This window comes from Rhipicephalus sanguineus, chromosome 10 (assembly GCF_013339695.2).
Source record: "Rhipicephalus sanguineus isolate Rsan-2018 chromosome 10, BIME_Rsan_1.4, whole genome shotgun sequence".
Lineage (NCBI taxonomy): Eukaryota > Metazoa > Arthropoda > Arachnida > Ixodida > Ixodidae > Rhipicephalus > Rhipicephalus sanguineus.
This window is the reverse complement of record NC_051185.1, coordinates 118,188,483-118,202,286: the sequence shown is the minus strand read 5'-3', so window position 1 is coordinate 118,202,286 and position 13,804 is coordinate 118,188,483. Positions and strand designations below refer to the sequence as shown.

The 13,804-nt window shown below is 48.2% G+C and overlaps 1 long non-coding RNA gene and 1 pseudogene across 1 annotated transcript; both read right to left on the bottom strand.

The window, feature by feature from the left end:
• Window positions 1-810: 810 nt before the first annotated feature.
• Window positions 811-1,782, bottom strand: LOC125760175 (tigger transposable element-derived protein 4-like; annotated as a pseudogene).
• A 9,575-nt stretch (window positions 1,783-11,357) lies between these two features.
• LOC119372359 (uncharacterized) lies at window positions 11,358-13,011 on the bottom strand. The gene is made up of 3 exons (XR_005179513.2): window positions 12,902-13,011; window positions 12,680-12,821; window positions 11,358-12,308 (listed from the first exon to the last, which is right to left on the bottom strand). It is a non-coding gene; the product is annotated as an uncharacterized LOC119372359 (long non-coding RNA).
• Window positions 13,012-13,804: the final 793 nt, after the last annotated feature.

Here is a 13,804-nt window from a genome sequence, read left to right as displayed (position 1 = left end):
GCGATACTCAGTCGTGGCACGTGACGTGCACTGCGTCGTCCTGTGCGCCGCTTCGAAAGCGATGTCTTGCAATGGCTCTGTGGTTGCGTGTAGCGCGGCAGGGAGTATGTGACGTGGCGCTGCCGGTTGCGGTGGGGCTAGCACGAACCCTCGAAGTTGGTCGTATGCCTGCGGCCCAGGAGGAGGCACAACGCGTCGCAGAGCAGGAGGGAGCATAGCTACCGTGACGGCGTACTTGTCCTGCTGCGAGACGATGTTACGCAGGGAGAAACCAGCCTCCATCTTGATAAGCCAGATGGCTGGACATTGCGGCCAGAATTCGGGAAACTCCGGCGGCAGCAAGATGCAGTGCGCCGTGGTTTCATCCGGTCGCAGCGCCATCGTGATAGGCGTGTCAGAGGTCGGTTGACTCGGCGTGAAGGTCCCGTGGAATCTTCTGGAAAGTCATTCCAAGGTCCGGGTCATGGCGGTGCGGTTTGTTCGTTTTCCGGGTCACCAGATGTGGGATTCGGAGTCGGTGAAGGACGGATCCCAACATAAAACAAAACGATGTTTATTAACGCAGTAGCAGCAGCAGGGCAAGCATGCCGATGCTGCGCTTCGCAAGGTTAGAGAAACAAACATGAAACCAAGCTTGGTAGCTTGGGTTATATAGCCAGCAGTGGTGACGTAAGCCTCCGGTGAAACTGCGTGGCGCTGTCTTTTATCGGAAGCGTGTTCTGTGTCACGCCGGGCTAATCAGTGACGAGACGGAGGCTGCGTAGGTCTGTGCGCAGTGGTCGCCACAAGAAGTTTCATTTAAGCAAGGTACACATATTTCACGAACCAAAAACTATTTCGTTTGCACCAACCCTAGCTTACTTATCGGGATGAGTAGGAGAAAAAAAGGAGTGAAGTGTGGTTTGCTTGGCATGCTTGAGCTGCTCCTTCACAAAGTAAGCACCCATGCCTGACAAGCTAGACAGAAATTCAGGACAACCCTCATGCTCAAAATAGCTCTGCAAAAGTTCAACAGCCTCCTTAGCTGCACTGTCCGGTGGCACCACTGCACTGGCAATGACATCATCACATTCATCGCTGGAGGAAGGTTGATCGTCAGCTTGCACTTCGGCAATCAGTTCCTCAAGCGTCTCCTCGCAACAGGTTTGAACACTTTCATCAATAGTCTCATAGTCCTGTCGTGTGAAGGGGGCAGAGGGCACAGCCTGATTAAATACTGCATCAGCGTCAGCATCAGCCAGGCTTTCCTCTTCATGAGGTAATGGTTCTTGAGCTTGAAAGCCCGCATGGTGGAAGCACCTCTGTATGGTTGTTGCCTGTACTTGCTCCCAGGTGTGGGCCAAAATGTGAATGGCAGCCAACAAATCTACATTGTAGCTCTTGCCAGTGTCTGCACAAAGCAGCATTCAGTGGAGCAGCTGTCTGCGGTAATGAACATTTATGTTTTGTATTAACCCTTGATCCATTGGCTGGATCACTGCAGTTACATTGGCTGGCAAGAACTCGAGACTGATGGACTTGAGTCCATCAACCTGACCATGGGCAGGACAATTATCCACGATCAAGACAACCTTCCTGCCTTGCCTCGTAAATCTTGCATCTTCCTCCCGTAGCCAGTTTTCAAAAATTGCCATAGTCATCCAGGCTCTTCCGTTAGCATTGTACGTAACGGGAAGGTGTCGAACGCCCTTGAAACAACGTGGGTGCTTCGACTTTCCTATTACTAAAAGCTTCAACTTCTCATCACCTGCCATGTTGGCACCCACCAGCACAGTAATGCGATCTTTAGTGTATTCAGTCGGTTTGTACTGACCCCATAGGAAAATAATGCAATGGTGGGACTAAATTTCAAAAAATTTTTTCGTGACTAAAACAAAAACTACTTTGGTTAAACTTTCTGTGGACGAAGGTGTTATGATTCTCAATCGTATGCGCTTTTCTGCTTATTTTTTCTTGGAACACCTTAGGGTGCTACAGACATCTGAACATAGGCCAATGTAGCGTTTTTTCCAAGTTCAGGATTTTATTTGAGAGCCTGTGCATCGCACACAGGCAGAAAAAAAAACTTTAGGAATTAGTACAAGTTATGCAGAGTTCTATAAAAATAATTGATTTGGTCTACAATCGTCTTTTGTGAAAAAATTCCCGAAAATGCTGCAATTTACTCAATTTTACCAACGCGCCAAGGAGTGAAAAATATAAAGCTACTCTAAGCAACTGTCCTATAATGAAAGCGCGATGCTCCAAAACACAAAAAAGCAAGTTTAGAATGAATGCATGAAACGGTCCATTTATAGCGAATTTTTCTTTCGTGCCTCTTTTTCCACCATATCGAGAAGTTCAAATGGCGCTCACGTGCCCGAAAAATTTTTGCCGCTCGAAATATCTTGGGAAAATACTGTAGAATTTTCTCAGATTTTTTCAGAGAAATTGATTTTTGTCAAGCGCCAAGACTGGGACAGTTGGCGTGGAATGACCCATATATAAAAAAGGAAGAAAGAAAAATAAAGCAGAAGAAAAGAAATTCTGAAGTACCCGACCGCGGATTCGAACCAGCAACCCCTCGGTCCCCAGCGCACTGCGTTAGACAACTCAGCCACACGCCATGTATGTGCCGGCAAAATAACGGCGAGCTATTTATATTTACCATGTACCACTGGTGGTAGACAAATCTTGGAGGACCGTGAGCATGTTTTCTACCACGCAATGCTCCTAATTTTCTTTCAATTTGAAAGCTGCCCTTGAGTCGTGCACGACAAAGTGGCCCTTTTCTGTACCCACTCGGGATGTGGAAGGAAAAAAACGAAAAAGACAAAGAACACAGGGCACATTTTGCATCAGACGCCCCTGTGGTAAGAGAGGCAGAGGGTCACTGCACGCGCCGAACTTTAAAAGAAGAAGAAATATCTAAGAGCGTCTAAATTTTAAATTCCACCCCCCCTCATATTAACCGCCGGTTTCATGGTCAATCCCCCGTAGTGGGTAAGAGCCAAGAATTAAGGGTCAAGAAAGCAAGCATCTCATTCTCCATTGTTGACACTGCCCAAGCACATAAACGTAACAACTGTGACAGTTGTTAGTTGACGCTTGCCCTGTGCATTCCTGTGCGTTCATTTAGGGCATCGTTCCTTGTGCTTCAGCGGCACGCTGCAATTATCGAGCTGCTTCTAGTTCTTCGTGTGACATTTCGATTTCTTGCCATCGCATTCATTGCTTCGCTCTTGCGGCAAAACTGACTTTTTCTTCGTCTGGCGTAATATTCTGGCGTTCTGATACCCTTCAAAAAGCAAACGCAGACATTATTATTCCCTGAACTTGAAAAAGAAAAGAAGCACGTGTTTGTGATGTAAAGGAACTGAGGAATGAAAGAAGTAGCAAATAACGTTTGCCAACAAACCTCTGCAGATGAAGAATGTGGATCCTTTCGGGAGAATCATCCAAGTGCCTCCTAATGTAGTGATCTTCACTCCGTTATCAAGAGCATAGACAAACTGAATGAAAAGAACAGATAAAAATCAAGGATTATAAAAACACTTGAATGGGCTAATTTCAAGCAAGAAGCATGTTATAAGATGCCCCTCAAATTTTGCCAGTAACAGCTTAGCATGTATAAGCAAGACCCTAACGTAAGCAGCACTCGATTATCAGAACAAGCGCAGCACACACATGCAAGGATTAGCAACAAAAGAACACTATGCTTAGACAGAACAGGTTGCTTTTCATTAAAAAAGGGCTGACAAGTATAATAATAATATCTGGGGTTTTACGTGCCAAAACCAGCATATGATTATGAGGGACGCCATAGTGGAGGGCTCCAGAAATGTCGACCATCTGATGTTCTTTAATGTGCACTGACATCACACAGCATATGGAGCTCTACAATTTCGCCTCCACAGAAATACGACCGCCGCAGCCGGGATCGAAACCGCAAACTTCGGGTCTGCAGCTGAGCACCGTAACCACCGATCCGCTGTGGCGGACAGCTGACACGTATTGTAGACAAGTGTAATCTTCACTGCTCCATGCCTTGGGCATACCGTACCTCAGTGTGGTTCAGCAAAAATATTTTCCTGGCCACAACACCAACTCGCAATTACCAAAGTTCTCATTCCACACCTCATAAAATATGACATGATTACGAGTCTATTGTTGCAGAACAAAAGAAGTTATAAATGTAGCAGTACACGAAAAAGATTAAGTAAAATTGTCAGTAATGATATCAAGTTACATGTGCAGTACTAACCATATCGTGTTCATTGTTGACAGATGTTGGCTTTTCACTATTCGGGCCTAGTCTCATGACACCCATGGCAGTCGTACCAGTAGAAAAATAGTTGCCGAAGGTGACGCCGGCACCACCACCAGCTTCTTCCATAGGCATGTCCCTGAACTGCACTTGGTCCTCCCTGACGGGCAATGCTGCACAAAATAAGATGCCCTCGTGTTACAAGGAAAAAAAAGAAAAGGAGCTTAACAAAAGCAGCAGCTGCAGCTGTTTCCCTTATTCCCCAGTTAAACAGCGAGATTTCACGCCACTGACAAGAACAGCTGGACAGAAGTGGCAGGAGCATACAAGCTACAACTGCTAAATGCAGTGATGCTATCGAGGACTTCAGATTTGGAGCAATTTTTGGAGCAGCAAAATTTTCATCTTAAAGCACTTTGGAGCAGGTAATTTTTCATCTGGGAGCACTCTGGAGCAGTTAATTTCATATCTTGGAAGTGCACTGGAGAAGCAAGTTACATTTACATTCAAGCACCTGAATAATTGTTATGGAGCTCTTATGAAGAGCTAGAAATATTTCGATTAATTGCAAATCTCCTGCAGAAAGTCCTCTCAGGAGCACTCCGTATTACATTCGATAATGCAAAAATAATAGCATCATGCAGATAAATGTTCTGGAATAAACTCTTCAGCATTTATTTTCGACACCAGCAAATAAACACATTATTGGATCAATGAAACTTTACTTCACGAAATAACACTCTAAATACATCTACAGTAATTGGCCTCGTGATCTTGGAGTGGCGCCCTCTCGTGTGTGAGGTCAGAGCGGGGACTCCACTCTCAACCGCGCTGCAGCAGCCGCTGCTCCTGCATGCGGATCGTCTGCTTCAGGCGGGAACTTTGTCGAACGAACAGCCTCGCGACGGTCAACTAACGCCTGCAACGAATGTTTTCGAGTGTAATCTTGAACTTGTTTTAGTTGCGGCCCAATCAACAGGGCCAAGAAATCCCCGGATAGCTGACGAGTGCACTGATGCCACCAACCGCATTGCTGGTTAGAAAGTGAAACTATGTGTGAGTGTTCTCGCTCGTTATCTGGTTTCCGCCGTACGATACTTATTCGTTTGGGTGTTTCTTTCGATATTTCAATAAGCGTCTCGTTCTCCAGCATCTATAGGTATGTAGATAAAGCTTGTGAAAGGTCGCGGTGCCTCCATCGAGGGCGAGGCGGTGTATGATCGCAGGCCACGTTGTTGAATGCGCGGTCGAAGCCATCAACGGAGATCGCATCACCGTCGCAGCTCTTGTCCTGCAAACAAGTGCGCAAGTGCCGCCTTGTTGCACACCCCCAGACGATGCCCACGATCGCAGTTTGCCTCGTAATGTTGGTTCAGTGACAACAATATTACGTCGCAGTTCATATTGTTACGTGAGTGACGAGTCGCTTTTACAAATCGCTATTCACAAGATATATTTGCAAGAGCGGCTGCAGCACTGACCAGACCGGCTCCGACGAGCTCGAGCAGCTAGCGACCTTCGTCCTCTTCGTCGGGCGCACACGCGCGTCGACCATATGAATTCCGGCAGCCTACATGTAGCATAACCCCCGGCGGCAAAGGCGCCGTCTCGGCGCATCTAGACGTCAACGTCATTGGGCGAGTGGTACTGCTTCAGGCGTGCGATGTGTACGATGTCGCTGGCATGCGAGGTGGATGAAGACGACGAGGCAGCAGGAGCGATTTCATAGGTGACGGGAGTCACCGCACGAAGCACTCGGTATGGCCCTGTGTACCGAGAGAGCAGTTTGTCGGACAGGCCAACGTGCCGGGTCGGAGACCACAGCAGAACCAAAGAACCGGGCGAAAAGTGTACGTCGCGGTGTCGTTGATCATACCGACGGCGTTGGTTCTCTTGGGAGGTCAGAAGGCGAGTACGAGTGGCTTCGCGTGCATGAGCGGACCGGCTGATAGCGTCCAGGGCGTATTCAGTGGTCGGAGCTGCTGGCAACGGAATGACTGTATCGAGGGGCAATGTGGGTTCGCGGCCGAACAGCAGGAAAAATGGGGAGTAACCAGCCGTGTCATGGCGCGAGGAATTGTAGGCAAATGTCACGTACGGTAGAGCAAAGTCCCAGTCGGAGTGGTCTGAGGAGACGTACTTTGAAAGCATGTCGGTTAGGGTTCGATTCAGACGCTCCGTGAGGCCATTCGTTTGCAGATGGTACGACGTAGTGAGCTTGTGCCGCGTTTCACATGAACGCAGGATGTCCGCTATGACTCTCGATAGAAATGTGCGGCCACGGTCCGTGAGCAGCTGGCGTGGAGCACCGTGTTGCAAGGTCACGTCGCGCAGAAGGAAATCGGCGACATCTGTGGCGCAACTTGTTGGAAGAGCTCGTGTGATGGCGTAGCGTGTGGCGTAGTCTGTGGCCACAGCTATCCACCTGTTGCCAGCAGAAGACAGGGGAAAAGGGCCGAGTAGGTCCAAGCCGACACGAAAGAAGGGTTCAGACGAAATGTCGAGGGGTTGAAGGCACCCAGCCGGAAGCGTCGACGGTGTTTTGCGGCGTTGACATTTCTCACACGCCGCGACGTATCGTCTGACGAAGCGTGCGAGACCTGGCCAATAGAAGCGACGGCAGATTCGGTCGTATGTGCGGGACACACCAAGGTGACCGGCAGTTGGAACGTCGTGAAGTTCGTGGAGTACAGCCGAGCGGAGGTGTTTGGGTACAACAAGCAGCAGAAATGGTCCGTCTGGATGAAAGTTGTGGCGGTATAGTGTACCATTCTGGAGTACGAACGAGCGATGAGATCGGTCCGAAGGTGAGGATTCGAGGCACTCGATGATAGCCCGTAAGGATGCATCACGGCGTTGCTCGTCGGCTATGTGGGTCAGTTGGGAAACGGTGCACACGCAAGCGTCCGTGTCAGGGACGGTGCGCGACTCGCCAACCGGATAGCGAGATAGGCAGTCGGCGTCCTGATGCAGGCGTCCAGACTTGTACGTCACTGCAAAAGTGTACTCTTGCAGTCGCAGAGCCCAGCGACCAAGTCGACCTGTGGGATCCCTTGATGATGAAAGCCAGCAGAGCGCGTGGTGGTCGGTGACTACGGAGAAGTGAGTGCCATATAAATATGGACGGAACTTGGAGACCGCCCACACAAGAGCAAGGCATTCTCGTTTGGTGATCGAATAGTTGCGCTCTGCAGTTGTAAGGAGGCGACTAGCGTAGGCGATAACGCGGTCGTGTCCCTGCTGACGTTGGGCGAGGACGGCTCCGATCCCGTGACCACTGGCATCAGTTCGGACCTCAGTCGGGGCGGATGGGTCAAAGTGGGCCAATATAGGTGGCGTCGTCAAAATTGTAATGAGGCGAGAGAAGGCGGCAGCTTGAGTGGACCCCCACGAAAATGGGATGTCTTTCTTCAGAAGATCAGTAAGTGGTCGAGCGACTGCTGCAAAGTCTTTCACGAACCGCCGGAAATAGGAACAGAGTCCCACAAAACTCCGAACATCTTTGGCGGATTGGGGTACTGGGATACTGCGGCCGTATAATGTACTTTTATTCCGTGTTCCGTATTCCGTTTTCCCTGTTACGTCACGCTTGAGGCACCGCCCACGGCGGAAGCCGCGACGTTTTTCGAATTTGGCCAATAAAAAGCGCTCGTAGCCGCCCATAGCTTGTTGAGCAAGACAAGTGCGGTAGTTGGCATTTTTTACGTAGGAATTCTGGGGAAATCCCTAGTATTTTGTAGGTATTTTCGGGGAGAAAATTTAGGGGCTTTAGTGACTTTTTGGTTGAGGGCCGCAAAGGGGCCGTATAACTCGTTTATTTCGTCCGCGAGCGTGTGACAAAAGAACAATTGTACGTAAATGAAAATAAATTTGTTTTATGAGCTTCTGGTGCTAAGGTTAATGAAGCGTATTGCAAAGTAAACGCAAAACAAACGTATTTTGAGAGTCGTAGCCACATGGGTGTTGCTTTTGCATCCAATCCAAGTCGCTTAAGGCGGCCGTTGCGAGAAAAACAGCTGATCGTCTCTGCGAGCCGTGTTTTCTGTTCTGTCACCTATAATGCTGCGAAAAGAATGTGATCGCGACTACCGGGGAGTATTTTCGTCGCAGAGGAATATCGGAAGCTGCGAAGAGCAAGGAAAACATGGAATTCTAGCCGCAAGGTGAGTAAACAATGCTGTTACCGCGTTATGTTTACTTTGCTTTGGTTCTTACAGGTAGCGAAAAAAAAATCGTTATGAACTGGGGAAGCCTGTACTTCTATCGTCTGATATCTAGTAAGCTTCACCTTTTGATTTCGTGAACGATAGTGCGTGAGCGAGCGTAGTTACAGCGTACATGGACGTGCACATTCAGTTTTTTCCCCATGTGCATTTTACGTACACAGGCGTCCACTGTTAAAGGGAACATCGGAGCGTGTGGCAGCAGCTCGGCGCCACCGCCGGCAGTCGGCTGCAACGAGATTCGCGCAGACGCAGTGAGCACCGTGCCCAGTGCTCTTTCGTCGCGTCAGCGATTCGCTTCGCGACGATTCGCAGCGCGGAAGCAGACAGCAGCAGACAACGAAAGAGCACGACTCACAGCGTGCACTGCGCCTGCGCGAAACTCGTTGCAGCCGCTGGCCGGCGGTGGCGCCGAGCTGCCGCCACACGCTCCGATGTTCCCTTTAACAGTGGACGCCTGTGTACATTTCTGATGAATAGAACTTGCACAGAAGAAACTTGTTGCGTAAAACATTTGTGTTAACATGCACACCACGGTGTTTCATTTGTGATGATATAACGAATAGATGTGATAAGTATAATTGTTGTAGCCTGCAAAGAACTGTATGATATATGCTGCATTGGTTTACCGCGTTGCGGCGAGAACTCTGAAAAAAAAAGGGGGGGGAAATTTACGGAGCCACCTCTCAGGCTGTTCCAGCAGCGGCGGGCCTGTTTTTGGTGTGTGTGTGTGGCTAGAAGTGCTACGAGTGTTTCGCCAAGTTCCGAGGTTTTTTTGCCACGTAAAGGAGGCTCAAGTGTGAAGACTTAACGATGCTACATTGAAGTGCTTGTACCGAGGTTAAGAAGAAGCGGAGTCAATTCAGGGTCACATTTTCATGGAACAAAAATGAGTGGAACCAACACTTCAAATATATTTGAGGTCTTGTGGTTAGGCCCTGGTTTAAACGTATAACAAAAAACGGTTGGATTTTTTCTCCAGCTCAATGACAAATGCCTTGTCATCGCTGACTATCCGAATCAAACCGATGGAGCATTAGTTTGGTATCCTGTGTGTTCTTGCATTAAGTGGCCTGTAATACATTGTGAATTTCTCTAGCTGCAGCATCCCGAGCTGGTCGATGGAGTGAGGGGCATGCGTTCGGCTACCCAATGCATTGCAGGCACCCTCTAACATCTCCTGGCTGCCATTGGGCCTGGAGTTCCCCAGTCTTCACTGCTGCTGTAGCCACCTTGTCGGCCATGAACATTAAGACTTTATTTCCGTTTTAACATGTCTTCATTTTTGTGTTCTTTATTTCATGTTTCTTTACTTGCGTGTCATCTTTTTGGTGTGACAAGTGTAGTGCATAAGTGTTTTTAAATCGATACTCCGCTTTCTTGTGGTAGTGTGAGCACGTCTTCACAAGTTGCTTTGACATGTGATCGTCAGCCTTCTGAAATGATGCACACAACACATATCATGTGGCGTCATTTCATGCAGTAAGCCTGTAAGCATAGCCTTTCCCTCCAGTGAAACTCACAGTGCAAGATTTTGTGGCAGTGCTTGCTCTTCATAAGTTTTTTGACATGTGCTAGTGAGCTATCTGAAATGAATTGAAGACCATGCTTGACTGTACACCAAAAGACTGTAGCTTCATGATGTCACTTGAAGTTGAAATGTATATGACACAAGTGTTTTTACAAGTTGCACTAAAGGATGATATGCCTGTTTGCCACTCACAGGAGGTGCTTTTACACTGAGCAAAATAATCACACAGGCTACTATCTGTGTCCTTTTTGAAACTGCAGCTGACTTTTGCGTGAATCACAGCTATCAATCCTTTTGCAAAGTTATGTCCTCGAAAACCAAACATATACTTTTTTTGCAAACAAATTAGGCCAGTTACATTGCAATGTTGACGCTATATCTGTAAGAAAAAACATTGCTATTGCCTGTTCAGGAAAGCATCCCGTCAATTGCACAGGCGTGTTTTGCACACTGTATACATTGGTTTGTCTTGCTGCTTCATGTAATACCATTGTTATGCAACTGTCCTTTCTTATAAACATTGACAAACCACCATCTTGTGAGGGGTACTATACTACTCTGTAATATATCTGAAATGCATAGCTGTGCACACAATTGCCCACGTACCTTGTGATTCGTATACTATGCACATTTCATGTGTCCCTCTTTTTTTTTTCATGCGGTATGATGGGACGCAGCAATAAGCAGAGACAACATGTGCCGAACTTAAACCAAAATTTGAGGTGCGCAGACATTGGTTACAGTATTGGTCCCTGCCACACGCGACGACAAAGGTGCTCCTTGAAACGCATGTAACGCTTTTAGCAACGTGATATGTCATTAGTAGAAAGGCATGCTGATGTTATCTATATTTGCATTATAGTAGTCATTAATTACCCATGCAGTACGATGTCACACTGTGCTTCCTTCAGCACGATGTTTCTTGTAACTTGTGCATGTAATAAATGTCAGTAATGCTTTAAAAACATGACACTACAGTTTCACAATGTACGTTTATTTACAGAAAGTATGTGCCGTCTTTGCATTGGTGTGAACACGAATAAATTCTTTTTTTTTACAAGGTTCTGTCTTGAAGAGACTGCTTACATATTCTTTCACATTACTTCTTCATTCACGAATGAGCACACTTCTGAATGAGAAAAAGGTACTTGAAATGCCAGACGATCTGTTTCAGCATCAGTTGGCCCTTTCAAAAGGAACAGTGGATGTGCAACAAAAGAGCACGCAAGTTGTGCGTGAAGTAAAAGGCAAGCCCTGTGTTGTTATACACGAAGTGAGGAGACAAAGACTTGGTGTGCACTCCCAGTCATAGAGCAGATAACGGTCACAGTGTTCGTAATTAGAAGACGGTCAGCAGTAACAAAAACAATAACAAACCCTTGCTTTCCAGAGAATTGGCTATAGCACTCAGCTGCCAGTGCGTTATATTGACAGTTGCTAAATGAAAAGTTCCTATCTACGGCCACATAAAAATGACCCAGTCACGTGTAGTCAAGTTCTGCGAAAGACCTGGTCATACAGCATATGATGAAACCCAGCAGCAATTTATTATTACCAGGAAATTTAACTTCGAAACGTTTTCTTCTACTTGTTAGGTAACATCTTAGCAGGTAAGAAGTCGTGCTGCTAAGCTTCATTCAGCGCATGGGTCGGTTCCTGCTGACAGCGAACACATCTCCATGAGGGTAACGTGCAGGATCACTGCTGTACTTGCATTGAGATTCACGTTAAAGAGCCACAGGTGGTCAAGATAAATTCAGTCCTCCACTGCAGTGTGGCTCACACTTATATCATGGTTTTGGCACGGAAAACCACATATATTATTGTTACTTCTTAGGCACATGTTTCTCACTGAAATGACACTTGCCTAGTGCTGTTGTCAGTGGTGCAGTTAGCCAAATAGCGGATTACCACTGCGGACAGCTTGTCCAGGAATACATGAGGAGCGTGATGACCTTCCTTGTCTAAGCAGTGGTTCGGGGTCATCCCTGACAACACTGCCATGCTCACTATTGGAATCATCGCTCGCTGAAATCATGAACATTTCTGTCACCTTCTGCAATGTAAAGGCAAGTGCAACACTGCACATGCTGCAGCAATGTGAGATGCACATTCTGATTCTTAATGGAGGGTACAACTGCACTGCTGAACGCAGCGGAAGCAGCTTTTCAAACGCCCAGCACAACGCTTCATTACAGACTGCATTGCAGCATGTGCGGTGTAGCACTTGCCTTTTTAACACCGTTTCTGAGAGGACAGCCTCGGAGAGGTGTCAGGAGCCATGGTCCTGGTTTGTAGCCTCTGTCACCTGCACAAATACAAGTGGTGTGTTGTAAATACTGCTTCCATGTAAGAGATCCACAAGGCTGAGCCACACAAAGAGAGCAATGATAGCATCATCTACATGATCTAATGCTATACACCTCACCAGTCTGACTTACCCGTACTACGCGAAGCATGACTACTACAAATGGGCTGTCATAACAATGTGAGTCATTTGTCGATATTATGGAGCGGATAACCGATAGCTGCAAGATGACACACGTGCAGTGAGTGACATCCTGTAAGTTGTCACAGTTACCAAGTGCCTGGAGCTAATCAAACAGGGCATTAACCATGGCGCGAGCAAATATTCTGTTAGCTCAAACTGTGAATATCCCAACTTTTTGTTCTGCTCACCTAGAAGCCAGAAGGTACGGCCGCGGCAATCCGGGCCCCTTCGATGCGCTCACGCAGCCGCGTCGTCCGCCAGACGTGGGCGTCATAGTCTGATCCCAGACTCAGTGGTTCACGGCAGGATTCCGATGCCTGCGTCGCAGATCTGACGAAAGCATGAACCACTGTGAGCCACATTTCGCTACGCGGACATGCGCTCGAAAGGATGGGAAGACCGATACTTACTAGCATGACGATGTGGGCATAATGTCCTTTGCGGGGATAAAATGCCGCCTTGTGATGGTCACCCTTCGGTGCAATGATGACGGCAACGCTGCGTCGCTGCCGTCCACGCATCCTATGGCGCCGGCAGCCGTAGGAAACATTCAAGGCCGCCTTTTCATCCGGCGTCCACGGGAAGTGAACCCACTTGTTACGGATCCCGGCGTGCACGATTACCTCCGCCACAACATCGCACACAGTCTGCTCACCGCAGCTTGCATGTATCCTCGCTTCCAAACGAGGCTTGAAAGCTGCCAGTCGCGAAAAACCGAAGGCCGCACAACACCCACAGGCTGCACCGACAGCGAAGTCGGTCGCGCCGTCGCGCGCCTTCCTCGGCCACTTCGTCGCACAACCGCCGCACCTTCCTTTCTTCGGGCGAAAGTGACGGCGAACTCTTTCATCGACTGGCATGTCGAACGCGTCGTCGGGCGCTCACGGCGCCCACGGTGCTGCCGAGCCGCCGAGCGATCGCCGCCAACAACACGAAAAAGCTCGCCGGCACCGCCATGTTTGCTATTCCGTCGAAACGGGGCCACTCGCAGATTGTTCCGCGCTTGGACGGAACCGATTCCGTATATTTTAGCATAATGAGCGCGTACTCGTCATTTTGACGTCACCAAAATTTGGGCTTCCGACACGTCACTTGAGTGACAGCTGAAACGACCAATCACAGGGCGCTAATGGCGGCCAAAACGGAATACGGAACACGGAACAGCGGTTCATTATACGGCCGCTGGTGACGGCACGAATTTTCTCAGGGTCCGGCCGCACACCAGAAGCATCAACGAGGTGGCCCAACAATATTAACACCACACAGGGCCGTCGCAAGGGTATTAGAATATAATATATAGTTAATCGCTCATT